We start from the raw sequence: 21108 nt of genomic DNA, 5'->3' as shown, positions 1-21108 counted from the left end.
CTTCTCCGACTTACTTTTTAATTCCAACTACCACGAAAAGGTCTTTTCAATTTTCGGATTAGTAAAATATAGCCTTTGACACTCACAAAAATGTGGTAACAGAATGAATAATGAAGCCACAACTTGAGAGTTGAACAAAGCAAACAAGATTTTATAACGATACGTTACTCGAACGGTTGGCTCAGTTGGTTAGAGCACCGGCACGGAATGCCGGAGGTCGTGGGTTCGAGTCCCACATCGTTCATAAAATTTTGTTTTTCATATTTTATTTGGTAACAGAATTTTCAAAATTGGTTTAATAGATTTAACTATATAGTTTTTATTAATATTTCAATATTTTTAATATTTCAGTATATTATTCTGCTATTCGGGATGGAGACAAATCCAACAAATTAAAAATCATGAAATGCGGTCCGGCTGTTTTCCAGTTATAAGTGTTTGAACAATTATATTGTGTGATGTTTGTAAATTGGAATATAGGTATAGGTATAGGTATTCACGGGCTACTTTCCGCAACTCGACGACTGCTGTGCGCCTATTTTGCGTCATAGGGTTGGATTGCTAATCTTGCCATCCCAACTCCTCAAGGAAGTTACTCAAACCTCTGATGTCACCCATGACCTCGGGGAGAGTCCTCGGTGACCCGGTATGTGGCCACTCCGCAGCACTCCAGGATGAGGTGTGTGGCCGTTTCTTCTGTCTCCATGCAAGCCCTGCACAGGGGACTGTCAGTGACACCTATATTAAACAGATGTTTGTTAAAAGGGCCGTGACCCGTTATTACATGAGTTATCTTACGTAATCTTGATCGTGTGAGTTTCACCAGCTTACGAGAGAGCCTCTGATCTATGCATGGTAGAGCCTCTTTTGCTTGTCTGCATCCACTCATCTCCGTCCAGTATTTATTATGTAGGTCCTTGGTGACTCCCGCCTTATGACTGATGTGGGCCAACCAGAGGGGAGAGGGACTATTGGTTCCGGTCCAATGGCTATCATCTCTGAGCCTCTCCTTGTAAATTGGAATAAAGTAATTAAAATTAAATTGAGCCTTCAAATTTAACAATACGTTATTTAATTTATTAAAACTTTCGTGAGTCATTATTAACTTATTTATTAATACGGCTTTACTCACGTTTTTGTCGGTGTCGGTACCGACTAGTTCCGGACCATTCGAAGATCCTCCATCAGGGGTGAGTGTGGTGGGTTCGCGATAACGTACCACCTCTTATTGCGGACTTGGGCTCATAGTTTACGTAATAAGTTATTTGTAACAATATCTGCACAATAAAGTCACGGTAAGAAACGAAGGGTGAAAAGAGGCTAATGATAAAGATACAGCAAGAACATCAAATGTATGTAATACATAACATATAAGCTGCTATTGTGAATGCAGATTTATAGCAGTTTTTCCTTGTCACTGTTACCAATCTTCCGGGTCAAGGTCCGGCCACATATGGAGTATTGCTGTCATCTGTGGCTTGGTGCAGTACCGTATCAGCTCGATCCATACGACCGCGTGCACCGCAGAAAAGCTCGAATTGACGGGGACCCAGTGATCTGTGAACGGCTGGATCACTTGGCGTTGCGTAGAGACGTCGCTTCATTGTGTGTCTTCTACAGCATTTATCACGGGGAGTGTTCCAAAGAACTGTATCACCTGATTCCTGCCGCCGAACTCCACCTTCGCACGACACGCCACAAATTAAGATCTCACCCCCACCATCTGGATGTTTGGAGAAAAACGAGCTGTGGCTCCTCCGCAATAAACTTTTTTCCACGTACTACAAAACTGTGGAGTGAGCTTCCTTGTGTGAGCGGTGTTTCCGGAGCGATACGACATGGGTACCTTCAATAAAAGCGCGTACACTTAAAAGCTAAAAAAAAAGCTAAAAGACCGGCAACGCTTGTGTGATTCCTCTAGTGTTCCAAGAGAATGTAGGTGGTGGTGATCACTTAACACCAGGTTATGCGCGTTTGTCCTCCTTTTCTTAAATCTTCCAATAAAAACCTTTTTTTAATGGAAGTGTTCATGAGGATGTTCGCGAATGTAATTTTTCTTCATTTTTATGTAGATGTGTATTGGCGCACCACCTATTGTATACCACCATTACGGAATGTAAAAGCCGTGAAATGCTGGTTCTACAAGTTTTGGTCTTAGTTTATACTGTGTAGCAGCTAGTTTTCAAAATTACACCATTAAAACACTTAGCCGTTGTTAATATAAAACACATAGATCTTGTAAATATTTATTACTAATATTTATTTTCTATTAGGGATGAAAAGAGAGATATAGGTGAAGAAGATGGTGAGGGCGATGGAGTGGCAAAGCATTTGATTATTATGGTGATGGGTCAGCTGTCACATTTTTATCGGTATGAGGCCGCCTCCTCGACTCACTACCGCTGACGATCGTGCTAATTCTACGTATTTTCCAAAATCGTAAAAAATTCTAATCTTTGATTAGTTCCACTCATTTTTCAATAGGTCTTTGTAGAAAGAAAACTTAAATCAATAATTTGGAACAAGTAATACGTTGGTCAACATGCACCATACATACCATACACTTACCCCCTTATTCATAATGGTCTGCTAACTTTAAACAGCCGCTAAGGAGTGTTTTTTCTCATTCTGACTTAGGTCAATAGAAGAAGACAGAGTGAGAATTAGCAATGCTTTAAGTTAGCAGACTATTATGAATAAGGGGGCTATAATCCAGCTAACTAGCTAGCTGCTACAACGTTGATCAGATACATTTGTAAATAAATGTGTTACTACTCGTAATTCTTCCCAGTATTACTGATTTTCATTATTATTATAATTATCTGAATATATGGTTATCTTAAATTACTTTCATTATTAACGTTATGATTCATTTTAGTGTTTTTACTTCTTTAGAATTTTCTTGCAATTCACATTCTAATATTTTTATTTTATTCAAAAATGTTAATGTTCAGCTGTTATTTCAAAAACAAGATTTTAGGACTTAAATATATAATTAAATTAAATAGGATTTTAAAAGACAGATTGATTTAATTCAAATGCAAAAAACTTATCGGGCCCTTTTTTATTGAAATTTACTTAAAATAAAATGTTTTTAAATATCATAATCATAAGGGTGACAATAATACACAAACATTTTATACCAATTTTATATTAAAACCTGTTCTGACATTTTTGTGATACTAGACAGGATTTCTCAAGTATATGTACAGCATGGAGTTTAATCATATAACAAAATCGTTGACTTCAAAGGACTAAATATTTGTAAATAAATTAATATCCTCTCCGAACGCTTTACAAAACTGGCACTGTACTAATATTTTAATAAAGCTTCGTGTCGGGCCTGTCAGTTCAATGATCAAAGAAGCCTTTATTGAGTGACGGTGACCCGTTATGCTACGCTATACTACGGTTCATCACGTAGGCGACTGAATGCCTACGGTCGACTACGGCGCGCCTTACAATACACTTACATAAGTTCTATTGTATTTTCGTCACTTTATCAAAATGTTTGGATATAATATAATATGTACGTTTTTGATGAAGATAAGAAGAAATTGGTAATATTAAAGTTTTATAAATAAAACATTTATTTATATATTATAACATTTAAATAGAATAATATCAGGCCCCGTGTTTTGCTTTAAAAAATCGTGCGATTATAACAAGATGTTAGATTTTTATTATTGAAACTTCTTTTTGGCTACTTTTATTACTTTGTTGTTTGTTTTGTTTAGATTTGAATTAGAAACGGTCCTGTATGTTACATTCGTTCGGGTAAGGTCTGCTCCACGACAACATTGGACACACACAAACCCATACACACACATGGAATGTACATACTTAGTCTGGCCATAAATACTGTTACAGTTAAAAATAAACAAAATAACATTTGAATAAGGAATTGTAAATTGTACAATTTTTTTTTCCGATATTAAAATGGAGTGGGATGATAAAGAGAACCGAATCGCTGTAATGTAATCACACCGTACGTATGAAGCCAAATGCAATTTTTAAAACTCTCCATACGCTTGGTATTGGTAAAATGTTTATGTACCAGGCTATTAATAGGTACATTGAATCCTCTGTTTGTGACAGAAAAAGACCTGGCCGTCCACGTAGTGTTCGTACGAAAAGGGTGGTCGATTGAAGATAAATCTTTGTTCAACATCTACTGAGGATTCCTCGCGTAGAGGCGAAACACGTGTCCGATTGATTGAAGATGAATCTTGAGTCTCGTGCCAGAGTTTAACGAGTCAACATCTTCTGAGGATGCCTCGTTTAGAGGTGAAACACGTGTCGGATTGATTGAAGACAATTCTTGAGTCTCGTGACAGTTTGGCGCGTCAACATATCCCGAGGATGCCTCGTGTAGAGGCGAAACACGTGTCGAATTGATTGAAGATAAATCTTGGCGGAATTTACACTCAATAAAACTCACATCATTTGTAATTGGTTGTAAGAGTTTTTAATATTTCTCTAAATTAATATAACAAGCAGCTCTAAAAAATATAATAGTGTATGATATATGTATAATATGTCAGATGATTATTGTAGTTTTTTTTTTTCAAGTTACATCTTTAGCTAAAAAATCATAAATCGACTTCGGTATAAACCTAAGCGATCACTTAATATTAATTCTGATAACATATTAATTAATAACATTAATTTTTATTTCCATAAATACAGAAAAGAAAATAACATCGGATGGTAGTCTTAATTTTTTTAAAACAGCCGGACGACGTCCACTGCTGTATAAAGTCCTCTTACATAAGTAACACATAAGTGTAAGGTATATGAAGGTAATGATTACGTAATCTCATAGGCTTCAACAAAATTATACTGATTCGTAAGCTAATAATATGGTTGTCGTGAAAATCATTTCTAAACTTATAACAGTTAAAGTTTAAATAAATTATATTTGTTTTTAATAAAAATTATTCATTAAATCGTATATAAACACACAATTTATTTATATATTTTATGTATACACACTTTTGGACAAGCAATTAATTACATATATATTTCTTGTCCAAATGCAGATCTTCGCCTTATTGCGACATACCTATTGATTATTTTGAAGGCAAAATGATGGTTTGTTGTATAGCAATGTAACGAATGTAGGGTTCCGTAGCCAAATGGCAAAAAACGGAACCCTCATAGATTCGTCATGTCTGTCTGTCTCTTCGTCCGAGTATGTCACAGCCACTTTATTTCAAAACTATAAGAACTATACAATTGAAAATTGGTAATTAGATGTATTCTGTGAACCGCATTTACATTTTTAAACAAAAATAGAAAAAAAACAATAAATTTTGGGGGTTCTACTATACTTAAAACTGAAACTAAAAAAATGTTTTTTCATCCCAAACTGAAACTAAAAAAATGTTTTTTAAACCCATACGTGTATCTATGGATAGGTCTTCAAAAATGATATATGATTGAGGTTTCTAATATCATTTTCTATTTTTCTAAGCTGAATAGTTTGTGCGAGAGACACTTCCAAAGTGGTAAAATGTGTGCCCCCCCCCACCTGTAACTTCTAAAATAAGAGAATGATAAAACAAAAAAAATATATAATGAACATTACCATGCAAACTAACACCGAAAATTGGTTTGAACGACATCTAGTAAGTAGTTTTTTAATACGTCATAAATCGTAAACCTTCAAGAACTTTTGTATTATATTACTTGCTGCTACGGAACCCTTCATGGTTGACTCCGACTCGCACTTAGTCGCTTCTTTCAAGTTTCTATCAAGTAATATTAGATTATAGTGGTTTCACGTATTATTTGATTTTCAAATATGAGATATTTGAAAATCAAATAATACGTAAACTCGAAATAAAAGTGTTTTAACGTCAGCGAACAATAAAATGTCAGCGATATGAGGTTCAAGATCAGACTGGCAGACGCCGCATCGTCCTTCGAATTCTGACGCGACTGAGTGACGCCTCACTACATACAACGGACAATGTAGATTATATTCGGTTAAATTGTAATGTTATATTAAAACTGCAATTGTTTTAAATTTACTACTGACTACTGAAAGCCCTTAAATTGTCACTTTTTAAATTATCTATTTTAATTTCAACGACGACGATAAATTTTATTTTCAGTTACGAGTTATGCTTGGTGTGTGATATTTCCGTGTGTTTCCTTCGATAAACTTCAACTTAATAAAACTAAATAAAATTAAAATACTATAATTTTTAATTGTTTTTTATTTTTTATTTTAGTGAGTTTATCATATAAAATATTATATTTAGTCCTATATTCTCGAGCCATGCGGCAAAGCTATGAGTAGAGATAAAACTTTAAATTAATGTTCGCAACGGAGATTCGAAGAGAGGAATCCACAGGGGATACCCCCAGAGATTTGAACTCTTAAGGCGTTATGGATATTATATTGTATGATGTAACCGAATAAAATTAATCTATAAACGGAGCAGCTATTAAATTGAATCGAAAATTTTAACCAATAAAATTGACGCTTATAACAGATATTGAATGGTCGTACAATCGGCCTGGTTTAAATTACAACTAACATACAATTGAAATAATATAAATTTGTTTAATCAGAAGCACTAGTCTATTCTCGTTGTTGTAATTCTTTGTTATTGCAAACTAAAGTGCAGATAGATTCCTGTAGATAGAGACATAACTACGGACAAGACGTATTAGTATCTGATTGGCTAATCTAATGCCGATTGGCTCTCGCGCCGGTTAATAACCAATTGTGACCGGAAACCGGCATAGTCGCACGCATATTCATTAATAATTTCATCAGTGGTCAACGGAATATTCGCATCGCATAAAAGTACTCAGTGGTTAGTATTCATTCACCAAACGCCGAGAGGCCACACACTTTAATATCTCAAGAATGTTCCTAGAGGATTAGCGGGAGCTCCCAGCTGCAGACCATCTCTTTCTCGGAACCTCAGGTATGTCTGTCTATTGTTTCGCCTTAACTTATTTTCATTTTTAATATCATGTTTTCCTACGCACGCACTTATACACACTATTTATGTAAACGTTTGTTTAAGTATTTACAAGTACTAATTATATAAAAGTTTAATTACTTTCATTTTAAATAAAATTTCCATTTTTACAATGCTAATTACATATGTCACACATTCGTCTCACACCTTCACTTTTGTAATAAATTTGAACATAGTCCTAAATTTAGTTAATAGTTAAAAGTTACCAATAAAAGCGCGACGTAGTCGGACGTGTCGTCTACGAGGATGAGTCTATTATTGTTCGAACACCGAAAAATTGGCTTTGGCTGGCCTGGCGGTTGGCTCAATTAAAATAGGAAAATAGAATCATGGGTGAAAGTTAGCAAACATTACAAAGAGACATATATAAGTGTTATAGAACCAGCAGACTTCAGAAATATACGCATGGATTCGAGATCGTTGGACATAAATGACACCGTTTATCCAAAAGCAATATACTATCTCTACTAGATAACTACTACTACTCCTACATGACAGTAACAGTAAAAAAGAAAAATTGGTCGTAACACTAAGATTTCTTGCAACACGAAATTCGTATCAAGATTTATATTTCATTTCTTTAATATCCCAAGCCCTGCTGACAAAAACTATAAGTGAAACTTGTTGGGGCTATTACTGTTATTCGGTAACATAAAACTTAGATGCGTCCTCCACGCACGAAGAGCCATGAGCGAAATCATTAACTAAATGCAATTACACTTTCCTAAATGCCTGTCTGATTAGGCTTCTAAAAGATTCAGTCAGTCAGAAACCATCCTAACGACGTAAGTAACGACTAAATTTAGGCGACTAAATTTATACTTTATACATATCTCTTTCATGAATCTAATTTTATATGCGAGGATCTCAGAACAATGAGTAATAGGTGCAAACAATACTGGCGCCGCAGACTATGCTCAAACAGAGCACAGATACAGAGGTCGTGAATTTTAACTCCACCTGTGAAAAGTATACTAAAATTTTTAATCTCAAAAAGTTAGGACCATGGCCAATGGACATTATCTGCCTAGCCCTCTGGGAGCCGACCGTGATCGTGCGTATGTACGAGAATCTTTTTGCCAATAATTACATATTAGCTAAGAAGTTAAACCGCCGCACCCATAGTCGTGCCCTATCTTAGTGTTAAGGAATACTTAGCTAAGTATGCTTTGATAAACTAAGAAGAGTTCTATCCCACAGTCGTCGCTTTTGATTTCCTTAGCTAAGGACACTTTTAAGTAAGCATATAGCTTTAAATATTGACAGAAAAGCCCATAATTGTCTGAAAATTACGAATAAAATAAACTGAATGGTTATTTTATACTGTGACAATATCCTAAGTCAATTCAGTCGGTGTAATGTGAGTGTCTTCGACGGTGATTGTTGTTATTTTGTGTTTTGGGAATAGGTTTTTCGTGAAATTCATTACAAAAGATAAGTTACGTTTAGAAAGCTCGAGCAAATGAACGTGGCAGCCTGTTTTAAACAGGAGGTGAGCCTTTTTCTGTAACTCCACAGAAAGCGATGGAAACCTTCTCACTTTAGTTTCGGACGTATCTACCATACACAGTTATCATAGAAAATGAGTGTACTATCAATAAATGAAATGTATTTTTTGTAACTAAACACTGATTAATTATTTAAATTAAATTATATTAATGCATAATATTGCATTTATTATTACAGATTTCGACACGTTTATCTCAATATTTACATGTCAAAAACATTCCTTAAGCATTTAAGTATAGATTCGACGATACTTAAAGTTAAGTATTCTTTAGGTGACTATAGGAGTGAACATTTTTCATTTCTTACGAATTAGCTATTTAAGTATTCCTTAAACGACTATGAGTACGGCTGTTATTGTCATAAGTATTTAAAGTATGTTTAAACAGTACTTACTTGAAAACGAACTTTATAATATGTACTTAATTCATTAATAATGAGTTTGATATTGTGTCGTTGGTACTTCATAATTTACAGTTAACTTGGTAAATTGTATTATGGTTCCGAGGCGATTTAATAGCCGCTCCTAATGATGAAAGTTTCAAGAGCCCTCGTTGCTTTAAGTTGATTTCTGCATGGACTGAAAGGCTTTTGTTAAATAATTGTACCACACAATATTATAGTCCTTACAAAGCTACCAAACTAGATTTTAACATTTTATTAGTAATTTTGGTGTTATTTGATGGTGAAAATTTATTGTAATAGTGTTTCGGTTCATGAAATATTTTGAAAAAGACGTTAGAAATTATCGTATCTAGAAACATAGTGAAAGTCACACGGTAGACATTTACTTACTTACAACTTTTGTAAAAAAAAATAATCTGCATGGTTTGGAATTCACCATCACGGTTTTCATTTCATTCATTTGACGACCTGTATAGCCGAGTGGTTAGCGATCCTACCTACTAAGCTAGAGGTCCTGGGTTCGAATCCCGGTAGGTGCAAGCATTTATATGATAAATATAGATGTTTGTTTCCAAGTCATGGATGTTTAAATGTATTTATGTATGTTTATATGTATGTTTATATGAATTTATGTATGTTTAAGTAAGTATATTGTATTAAATATATCATTGTCTTGTAACCCATAACACAGGCTATATATGCTTAACTTGGGGCAAGATAATTTGTATAAAAAGTGTGTCAATATTATTATTATTATTATTCCACATTGTTCCAACAGTAGTTTATAATATTTTTTCTTAATAATCATTATTAAGAAAAAATATTATAAAATGGTCGCTCTTATTTTTAACTTAATGATGCAATTAATTTAATTTAACTTTATTTCATGATGTAATCAATTTTGTTTTATGATAATTAATATGATTTGATTATAATATCTATATGTCAAATATTTGTATGCTCAATAACGGGCACGACTTGGAGAGCTAAACTGTATTTAAATAATGTATCTATGTATTACCCTAGTCAACAAATAAAGATCTTACTTACTCTTACTTACAGAAATAATGACCTACTCTGTCAAAAATTCAGCTGTCAAATATTGCGGATATCAGAGAATTTGAACGTAGTGTTTAAATTCTCTTTGATCAGAGATAGGGCCCTCTGACCTTAGACTCGTATTTATAGAGCGTTTTTAGACTTTGCTCAGAGTAATCTAGAGACTTAACTCAAACTCCGTACTTATAAACATCGCTTTGAGTGTAAGCAAAGCTTAAGCAAAGTCCACCATAACGAGGACATAGGAAAAACTCAGACTTTAAGCCGAACAAAAAGCAAATCAACAAATCTTCCTTGCATCATCACAACATTCGTTATTAAATTCCCGTGTAAAATGCACTGTCTGCTGTCACCCACAGCTGTCACGCATCTAAAAATGCGTTCCATTCCTAATACCAAATAAATTAAAAAGTCCGCATTTTGCGTAAATCTTTCATCGATTTCCACTTATTTCAACGAAACTAATAATCGAGTAAGTTTTGGGTACTGTTACAATTTAGTATAATTTCTATTGCTAAAGTTGTTTTTTAATGAAAATAAGGGACGAGACGAGCAGGATGTTCAGCAGATGGTAATTAATGCAGAACCGCTCAGGATTCTTGAAAAACCCATAAATTCTGAGCGGCACTGCAATTGCGCTCGACACCTTGAGACGTAAGATGTTAAGTCTCATTTGCCCAGTAATTTCACTAGATACGGCGCCCGTCAGACCGGAAGACAGTAATGTTTATATATTACTGCTTCACGACAGAAATTGACGCCGTCGTAGTACCCACAATCTAGCCGTCATTCTGTGCAAAGGAGCCTCCCACTGGTTTAAGTTTGTTTAATAATAATCGACAATGTATTGTTTATAAGAAACGCCCGCTTGACCTTTCTATTGGGCTGTCTTAGCTTAAGCTCAGCAGAATCTCAGCAGTCAAATAACTATAAATACCAAATCAAAGATTGCGTTAAGTTTGAACTCAGCTGAGTTGTACACGAGTAAAGTCTGAGTACACTCTAAAGATCTCAGCTTTAGTATTGATAATGTGTGTTTATTTTAAGCTGTTTAATAAATGATTGCAGTACTATATACAAAACTACTCAATTGTTTTAAATTTTCTTAAGTGCTAATTCCGAAAATATTTGTCTTTAAACAATTTGACACGTGTTTGGTCTCTGCACGAGGCATCCTCAGGACATGTTGACACGTTGATTGAGATGTGGCACGAGACTGAGTTAAATGAGCCGGAAACCGCTCTTTTATACCCTCGTCCCATGAAATGACGCGCTGTGATTGGTCGGCTGTTGTGACGTATTACCCCCGGAAGAGATTCGTAACGATGATGAAGGGACCAAATTTGTTTGTTTATTTTCATTTATTATTCCTAATTTCTCTAACACATTCAAGCGAAATCCTTTTTCACATGTATGTTAAATATTAAAATTATTATTGTTTCCGAGTGAGTGACCGTTGTCAAATAAAATTTCGACCCGTTTGACCTTAAAACTAACTGAAAACTTAAAACGTTTGGATTATTATGGATTTCCGTAAAGTACTTCAATAAATTTTATTAAACTATTCGTCCGTAAACACGTTCTACACTAAGTTCCCCATCACTTTAAGCTTTTTTATGTCTATAATGTGAAAAGTTATTAGGAAAGTGATTAAGAATGCAAATGGCGCGGGAAATTTACCATTAAATTATAAAGTTCACTAAATCAAGGAACGATTTCGGAGCAACTTTAATAACTGATTCACGCCTAATTCTCCTAAAAGTTTTTTACTTATTATGTATTGTATAGCTGTATCACAAATTGTAGCTAAATGTATTGAAATAATATAATGATGATAAATTTTAAGGATTTCGCACTAAAAGTTTAACCTGTGTTGGTTAGACTTTTAGTGCGAAATCCTATAATAAATAAGACTGCACTATCCGACCATCTGTCTGTCTGATAGTGGACTGTATGTATTTCGTGAACTACAATGGATGGAAAATGAAACTTCGAGTTTGTATCAAGGCTGCTATCCCAAGAAAACGCCAAAATGGCGCATAGTTGAAACTATTTCTTGACGGCCTGGTAGTTATGCTGGATATAGCGAAGGCCTTTGATCGTGTATGGCACAAACTTGTGTCTTCTATCGAGTCCTCTCTTGAGAAGGTCGCGGAATGGGGTAAATTGAACCTTGTCTAATTTAACCCCCAGAAGACTCAAGTTTGCGCGTTTACCACTAGAAAACCCCATTTGTCGTATCACCGCTCTTCGGCAACACTTCCCTTAAAGCCTCGCCTAGTATCGGAATACTGGGTTTCAAAATCTCGAGCCAATTGCAAATTTCGTTGCCATCTAGAGGGCAAAGCCAAATTGGCTTCAAAGAAACTGGGCGTCATTAATAGAGCACGGCAATACTTCAAGCCGGCCCACATTCTAGCGCTTTACAAAGCGCAGGTCCGGCCACACATGGAGTATGCTGTGATCTCTGGTATGGCGTACCCCAGAATTAGCTCGCTTCGTAGAAGAGCGTTGCCGGCCTTTAAGGAAGGTGAACGCGCTTTTTTGAAGGTACCCATGTCGTATCGTCCCGGAAACACCGCACAAGGAAGCTCATTCCACAGCTTTGTAGTACGTGGAAGAAAGCTCCTTCAAAACCGCACTGTGGAGGACCGCCACACATCCAGATGGTGGGGTTGATATCCTAACTTGTGGCGTGTCGTGCGAAGGTGAAATTCGGCGGCAGGAATCAGGTTAAACAGCTCTTCAGAACACTCCCCGTGATAAATGCGGTAGAAGACACACAATGATGCGACGTCTCTACGCAACGCCAAGTTATCCAGCCGTTCACAGAGCACTGAGTCCCCGACAATTCGAGCTGCTCTACGTTGCACACGGTCAAATGGATCGACCAGATACTGGGGTGCGCCAGACCAGAGATGACAGCAATACTCCATGTGTGGCCGGACCTGCGCTTTGAAGAGCGCTAGAATGTGGGCCGGCTTGAAGTATTGCCGTGCACTATTGATGACGCCCAGCTTCTTCGAAGCCAATTTGGCTTTGCCCTTCAGATGGCCACGGAATTGGCAATCGCTCGAGATTTCGAGACCCAGTATTCCGATACTTGGCGCGGCTTTAAGAGAAGTGTTCTCGAAGAGCGGTGATACGACAAATGGGGTTTTTTTAGTGGTAAACGCGCAAAATTGAGTCTTCTGGGGGTTAAATTGGACAAGGTTCAATTTTCCCCATTCCGCGACCTTCTCAAGAGAGGACTCGATAGAAGACACAAGTTTCTCCCGGCACTGGTCGACGATTTCCCGAGAGAGACCTGCATGGCCCGTGTATACGGCATCACCAGTGCTATCGTCTGCATAGCAATGCATGTTGGCGGTGTCCAACATATCATTGATATGCAGAAGAAATAGCGTGGGAGATAGCATACAGCCTTGGGGCACTCCAGCGCTCACGGGCTTGGAATTCGAGCAATATCCGTCGACAACGACCTGTATGTTACGCCCAGTGAGGAAGCTGGAGGTCCACTTGCATAAGCTCTCGGGAAGCCCAAATGATGGAAGTTTTGCGAGGAGCGCCTTGTGCCATAGACGATCAAAGGCCTTCGCTATATCCAGACCAACTGCCAGGCCTTCCCCCTTGCTTTCAATAGCCGCCACCCATCTATGTGTTAGGTATACCAGAAGATCACCTGCCGACCGTCCATGGCGAAAGCCGTACTGTCGGTCGTTGATCAACTGGTGACCCTCTAGGTATACTAAAAGCTGGCGGCTAATTATGCTCTCCATGATTTTGGAGAGCAGGGAGGTGATAGCAATAGGCCTGTAGTTCACCGGATCCGAATTGTCTCTTTTTTTTTGGATCGGATGGACAAGGGCTGACTTCCATGAGTCAGGGACTACGTCTTTGGAATAAGAGTGCCGGAATAAACGCGTTAGCACCGGCGTCAACTCAGGGGCACACGTTCTAAGCACGATTGGAGAAATGCCATCCGGCCCGCTTGACTTCCTGAAGTCCAACGAAAACAGAGCTCGCCTAACAGTTTTCTGTCTGAACTGTACTTCAGGCATAGAGCTCTGACACCGCGGGATGGTCGGCGGTGTTTTTCCGTTGTCGTCAAGAATCGAGTTGGAGGCGAAAAGAGCGCACAGGAGCTCGGCTTTCTCTTTTGCCGTATGGGCCAGGGTGTCATTCCTCATGTGCAACGGTGGCATGGACGGCTGGTTGAAGTTACCAAGAGCAGCTTTCGACAACGACCAGAACTTGCGTGTTCCGGTCGGGTAACTGGAAAGCTGCTCACCGATTTTGACGACGTGTTTTGACTTTGCACGGACGATTTGCCGCTTAAAAAATCTGGAGGCACGGTTGTATTTCCTCTTAAGAACTGTGCAGTTCGGATCCTTTGTGCCCAGTGCCGCAACCCAAGTTCGATACGCCTGTTTTTTGCAGTCAGATGCTGCTTTAACTGACGCATCGAACCAGGGCTGTGATCTGCCACCGATCGGTACTACAGAGCTTGGTATAAAAATATCCATGCCCTGTAGTATCACATCGGCTACTGCAATGGCGCAGGCACTAGGATCATCCGAAGGGAAACAAACCTTGCCCCAAGGGTAGGATGCAAAAAAGGAACGCATCCTATCCCAATCTGCTGACTTGTAGTGCCAAACGCGGCGGGTCGCTGGTGGTCTGCGACGTTGGCGTCGGATCGGCACTACACTCCTGACCAGGCAATGGTCGGACGTTCCGAGAGGGGCGTCGACAAAGACCTGGTAACTATCGGGATGTGTAGTCAGCAGAAGATCTAATAAGGACGGCATGTGGCTATCCACATCCGGGAGCCGCGTTGACGACTCAACCAATTGGGACAGACCATACGCCAATGCAAAATTATGCACAGATCGCCCTGCGTAGTCTGTGGTACGTGATCCAAGCCATTCGGCATTGTGCCCGTTGAAATCACCCAAGACTACGATTTCAGCGGAGGGGATCTGTGCAAGCACGTCGTCAATTGCCGCTTGAACGCAGCCCATGAGATGATCGGTTTCTGCGTTACCACTGTGGGACCTGTAGACACACGCATAGATACGGACGCGGTCGTCTAAATCTACGCGCAGCCAGAGAGAGTAGACAGGTCCCTACCCTCAAAATTGCCGAGACGGCGACAGCAGATATCCTCCCTAACGTACACACATACCCCGGCATGAGGCAAAAAGTTGTGCTCAATTTTGTACCCGGGGTACGTTAAATATGACGTATCGCTAGGACGAGATATCTGCGTCTCCGTAAGGAAACACAAGGCTGGCTGCGCCGTCTCAAGGTGGTGATGGACGGCGTTTAAATTGGAGTGAATTCCCCTGATATTGCAAAAGTCCACGTTGAGCGTGGAGCGGGGTGCCGTGGTGTTACTGCCTCGTTTGTTCTCGGTCATGCACGGTTCTGTGCCCACCCCAGAATACGAAGGGCAGCCCGAGCGAGAGTGCTCGGGGATTGATTCTCCGGCTCTGGTAGAGCCGGTACCCTCCTGGGGTAATATATTTTTACGGACCGCTCTCATATTTTGTTGGGGGGGGGGGAAGGGATGGCCTCCCGTCCTCGACACTAATCTATGCGAAACATAGCGGCACTAGGCCGCTACTTCACGCCGGTATTCTGTGCGAGTGTGGTAATTAACCCGGACGAGTCTGGCCCGATTGTGCTACGACGTCATAAGACGGCAGCGTGACTCTCCCACTTCTAAAAAGCCCTTAGTTGCCTCTTACGACACCCATGGGCCTGGGACTCCCCTATTCTTTTTACGCCCCGGGGAAAGTACAGGGCAACAGGGTGCAGGTTTTTTGCAAGGTCTTCTATTCAGCGCCAGGCTCTTAGGAGAAGGGTAAGTCACAAGCGTACGGAAACTTCAAATGAGCAGATGGTACTATCACCTATTATCATTTTTTGGAAAGAGTGGCTACGTGGGTAACACTGAAAATATTTAGAACTGGCCAGTTTCGGCCACTGATTTATTACGACTTTCGTTGTGGGCTTACTCAACAACAAAGCTATGAATATGATAGGCTGCGATTAGCATTTCTTGATGAAGCACTATCTCGTGCCACTATTAGCAACTGGTTTAACGAGTTTAAGCATGATCCGCGTGAGGGAAGTCCTTTAACAGCGACTACTGAAGATAACATCAGTGCTGTGCGACACATGAAAGAGGAAGATAAGACATTGATCTATCAGCAGATACGGGCAAGCCTAGGCATTGGTATGAGTCAAGTTCAAAAAATATTACAGGAACATTTAGGCGTCAGGAAGCTCTGTACCAGATGGATTCCCCATACTTTAACCGACGACCAGAAACACCTTCGCATGGACTGGTGTCGCCAAATGTTAGATAAGTTCAACGGCGGTGACTCAAATGCTGTATTTTTCATCGTCACAGGTGATGAAAGCTGGATATATTGCTATGAAAGGTGCTCCTCTCAAAACTTCCATCATTTGGGCTTCCCGAGAGCTTGTGCAAGTGGACCTCCAGCTTCCTCACTAGGCGCAGCATACAGGTCGTTGTCGACGGACATTGCTCGAACCGAAAGCCCGTGAATGCTGGAGTGCCCCAACGCTATGTGCTATCTCCTACGCTGTGTCTTCTGCATATCAATGATATGTTGGACACCTCCAACATTCATTGCTATGCAGACGACAGCACTGGTGATGCCAAATACACGGGCCATGCAGGTCTCTCTCGGGAAATCGTCGACCAGGACCGGGGGAAACTTGTGTCTTCTATAGAGCCCTCTCTCGAGAAGGTCTCTGAATGGGGTAAATTGAACCTTGTCCAATTTAACCCCCAGAAGACTCAAGTTTGCGCGTTTACCACAAAAAAACCCCCATTTGTCGTATCACCGCTATTTGACAACACTTCCCTTAAAGCCTCGCATAGTATCGGAATACTGGGTCTCGAAATCTCGAGCATTTGCCAATATCGTGGCCATTTGGAGAGCAAAGCCAAATTGGCTTCAAAGAAACTGGGTGTCATTAATAGAGCACGGCAATACTTCAAGCCGGCCCACATTCTAGCGCTGTACAAAGCGCAGGTCCGGCCACACATGGAGTATTGCTATCATCTCTGGTCTGGCGCACCCTAGTATCAGCTCGATCCATTTGACCGCGTGCAATGCAGAGCAGCTCAAATTGTCGGGGACCCAGTGCTCTGTGAACGGCTGGATCACTTGGCGTTGCGTAGAGACGTCGCATCATTGTGTGTCTTCTCCCACATTTATCACGGGGAGTGTTCCGAAGAGCTGTTCAACCTGATTCCTGCCGCCGAATCCCACCTTCGCACGACACGCCACAAGTTAGGATCTCATCCCCACCATCCGGATGTGTGGCGGTCCTCTACAGTGCGGTTTTGAAGGAGCTTTCTTCCACGTACTACAAAGCTGTGGAATGAGCTTCCTTGTGCGGTGTTTCCGGGACGATACGACATGGGTACCTTCAAAAAAGCGCGTTCACCTTCCTTAAAGGCCGGCAACGCTCTTGTGGTTCCTCTAAACAAAAAATAATATTAATAAAAACAACAATGTGGTTTAGGCACGCCCTGAAGAAGCGAAGCTTTACAAACGGTATACTACAGCCCTGTACATAACTCGGAATTGTTACGGCCTAACAAATACACATGGCATAAAGTTATACCTGAGAATAAATCAAGAAAATGTTAAATGTTGACTATATCGTTGACAGCACTGTCAATACAATTATAATTCTGAAGTTTTCCGAATGTCAGGCAGCCTTGCAAATAAAAAAGGTTTTTTGGAAGGTCTTCTATTCAGCGCCAGGCTCTTAGGAGAAGGGTAAGTCACAAGCGTACAGAAACTTCAAATAAGCAGATGGTACTATCACCTATTATCATTTTTTGGAAAGAGTGGCTACGTGGGTAACACTGAAAATGTTTAGAACTGGCCAGTTAGATGTTCGGTCACTGATTTATTACGACTTTCGTTGTGGGCTTACTCAACAACAAAGCTATGAATATGATAGGCTGCGATTAGCATTTCTTGATGAAGCACCATCTCGTGCCACTATTAGCAACTGGTTTAACGAGTTTAAGCGTGGACTTAGCAATCTCAATGATGATCCGCGTGAGGGAAGTCCTTTAACAGCGACTACTGAAGATAACATCAGTGCTGTGCGACACATGAAAGAGATTAACCTATCAGCAGATACGGGCAACGCTCTTGTGGTTCCTCTAAACAAAAAATAATATTAATAAAAACAACAATGTGGTTTAGGCACGCCCTGAAGAAGCGAAGCTTTACAAACGGTATACTACAGCCCTGTACATAACTCGGAATTGTTACGGCCTAACAAATACACATGGCATAAAGTTATACCTGAGAATAAATCAAGAAAATGTTAAATGTTGACTATATCGTTGACAGCACTGTCAATACAATTATAATTCTGAAGTTTTCCGAATGTCAGGCAGCCTTGCAAATAAAAAAGGTTTTTTGGAAGGTCTTCTATTCAGCGCCAGGCTCTTAGGAGAAGGGTAAGTCACAAGCGTACAGAAACTTCAAATAAGCAGATGGTACTATCACCTATTATCATTTTTTGGAAAGAGTGGCTACGTGGGTAACACTGAAAATGTTTAGAACTGGCCAGTTAGATGTTCGGTCACTGATTTATTACGACTTTCGTTGTGGGCTTACTCAACAACAAAGCTATGAATATGATAGGCTGCGATTAGCATTTCTTGATGAAGCACCATCTCGTGCCACTATTAGCAACTGGTTTAACGAGTTTAAGCGTGGACTTAGCAATCTCAATGATGATCCGCGTGAGGGAAGTCCTTTAACAGCGACTACTGAAGATAACATCAGTGCTGTGCGACACATGAAAGAGATTAACCTATCAGCAGATACGGGCAAGCCTAGGCATTGAATAGGAGGACACGAGCGTACGGGTCACCTGTTGTTAAGTGATCACCGCCGCCCACAATCTCTTGCAACACGAGAGGCCGGCCGACGTTGCCGGCCTTTAAGGAAGGTGTACACGCTTTTTTTGAAGGTACCCATGTCGTATCGTCCCTGAAACACCGCACAAGGAAGCTCATTCCACAGCTTTGTAGTACGTGGAAGAAAGCTCCTTGAAAACCGCACTGTGGAAGACCGCCACACATCCAGATGTTGAGGATGATATCCTAACTTGTGGCGTGTCGTGCGAAGGTGGAATTCGGCGGCAGGAATCAGGTTAAACAGCTCTTCGGAACACTCCCCGTGATAAATGTGGTAGAAGACACACAATGAAACGACGTCTCTACGCAACGCCAAGTGATCCAGCCGTTCACAGAGCACTGGGTCCCCGACAATTCGAGCCGGTCTGCGTTGCACGCGGTCAAATGGATCGAGCTGATACTGGGGTGCGCCAGACCAGAGATGACAGCATTACTCCATGTGTGGCCGGACCTGCGCTTTGTAGAGCGCTAGTATGTGGGCCGGCTTGAAGTATTGCCGTGCTCTATTAATGACGCCCAGTTTCTTTGAAGCTAATTTGGATTTGCCTTCCAGATGACCACGAAATTGGCAATCGCTCGAGATTTCAAGACCCAGTATTCCGATACTAGGCGAGGCTTTGAGGGAAGTGTTGTCGAAGAGCGGGGATACGACAAATGGGGTTATTTTAGTGGTGAACGCGCAAACCTGAGGCTTCTGGGGGTTAAATTGGACAAGGTTCAATTTGCCCCATTCCGCGACCTTCTCAAGAGAGGACTCGATATAAGACACAAGTTTCTCCCGGTACTGGTCGACGATTTCCCGAGAGAGACCTGCATGGCCCGTGTATATGGCATCACCAGTGCTGTCGTCTGCAAAGCAATGAATGTTGGAGGTGTCCAACATATCATTGATATGCAGAAGAAACAGCGTGGGAGACAGCACACAGCCTTGGGGCACTCCAGAATTCACGGGCTTCGGGTTCGAGCAATATCCGTCGACAACGACCTGTATGCTACGCCCAGTGAGGAAGCTGGAGGTCCATTTGCACAAGCTCTCGGGAAGCCCAAATGATGGAAGTTTGGAGAGGAGCGCCTTGTGCCATACACGATCAAAGGCCTTCGCTATATCCAGGCTAACTGCCAGGCCTTCCCCCTTGCTTTCAATAGCCGCAGCCCATCTATGTGTCAGATATACCAGAAGATCACCTGCCGACCGACCATGGCAGAACCCGTATTGTCGGTCGTTGATCAACTGGTGACCCTCTAGGTATACCAAGAGCTGACGGCTAATTATGCTCTCCATGATTTTGGAGAGCAGGGAGGTAATAGCAATAGGCCTGTAGTTTGCCGGATCCGAACTGTCTCCTTTTTTTTGGATCGGATGGACAAGGGCAGACTTCCATGAGTCAGGGACTACGCCTTTAGAATAAGAGTGCCGGAATAAACGCGTTAGCACCGGCGTCAACTCAGGGGCACACGTTCTAAGCACGATTGGAGAAATGCCATCCGGCCCGCTTGACTTCCTGAAGTCCGACGAAAACAGAGCTCGCCTAACAGTTTTCTGTCTGAACTGTACTTCAGGCATAGAGCTCTGACACCGCGGGATGGTCGGCGGTGTTTTTCCGCTGTCGTCAAGAGTCGAGTTGGAGGCGAAAAGAGTGCACAAGAGATCGGATTTCTCTTTTGCCGAAAGGACCAGGGTGTCATTCCTCATGTGCAACGGCGGCATGGATGGCTGGCTGAAGTTACCAAGAGCAGCTTTCGACAAAGACCAGAACTTGCGTGTTCCGGTCGGGTAACTGGAAAGCTGCTCGCCGATTTTGACGACTTGTTTTGACTTTGCACGGGCGATTTGCCGCTTAAAAAATCTGGAGGCACGGTTGTATTTCCTCTTAAGAACTGTGCAGTTCGGATCCTTTGTGCCCAGCGCCGCAACCCAAGTTCGATACGCCTGTTTTTTGCAGTCAGATGCTGCTTTAACTGACGCATCGAACCAGGGCTGTGATCTGCCACCGATCGGTACTACAGAGCTTGGTATAAAAATATCCATGCCCTGCAGCATCACATCGGCTACTGCAACGGCGTAGGCACTAGAATCATCCGAAGGGAAACAAACCTTGCCCCAAGGGTAGGATGCAAAAAAGGAACGCATCCCATCCCAAAAGC

At 40.8% G+C, this 21108-nt stretch overlaps 1 non-coding gene across 1 annotated transcript; it reads left to right on the top strand.

Moving 5' to 3' along the window:
* Nucleotides 1-170: 170 nt before the first annotated feature.
* Trnas-gga (transfer RNA serine (anticodon GGA)) lies at nt 171-244 on the top strand. The gene has a single exon. It is a non-coding gene; the product is annotated as a tRNA-Ser (tRNA).
* Nucleotides 245-21108: the final 20864 nt, after the last annotated feature.

The sequence above is a fragment of the Leptidea sinapis genome, chromosome 14 (genome assembly GCF_905404315.1).
Source record: "Leptidea sinapis chromosome 14, ilLepSina1.1, whole genome shotgun sequence".
Lineage (NCBI taxonomy): Eukaryota > Metazoa > Arthropoda > Insecta > Lepidoptera > Pieridae > Leptidea > Leptidea sinapis.
This window is presented reverse-complemented; position numbering and strand designations above follow the sequence as displayed.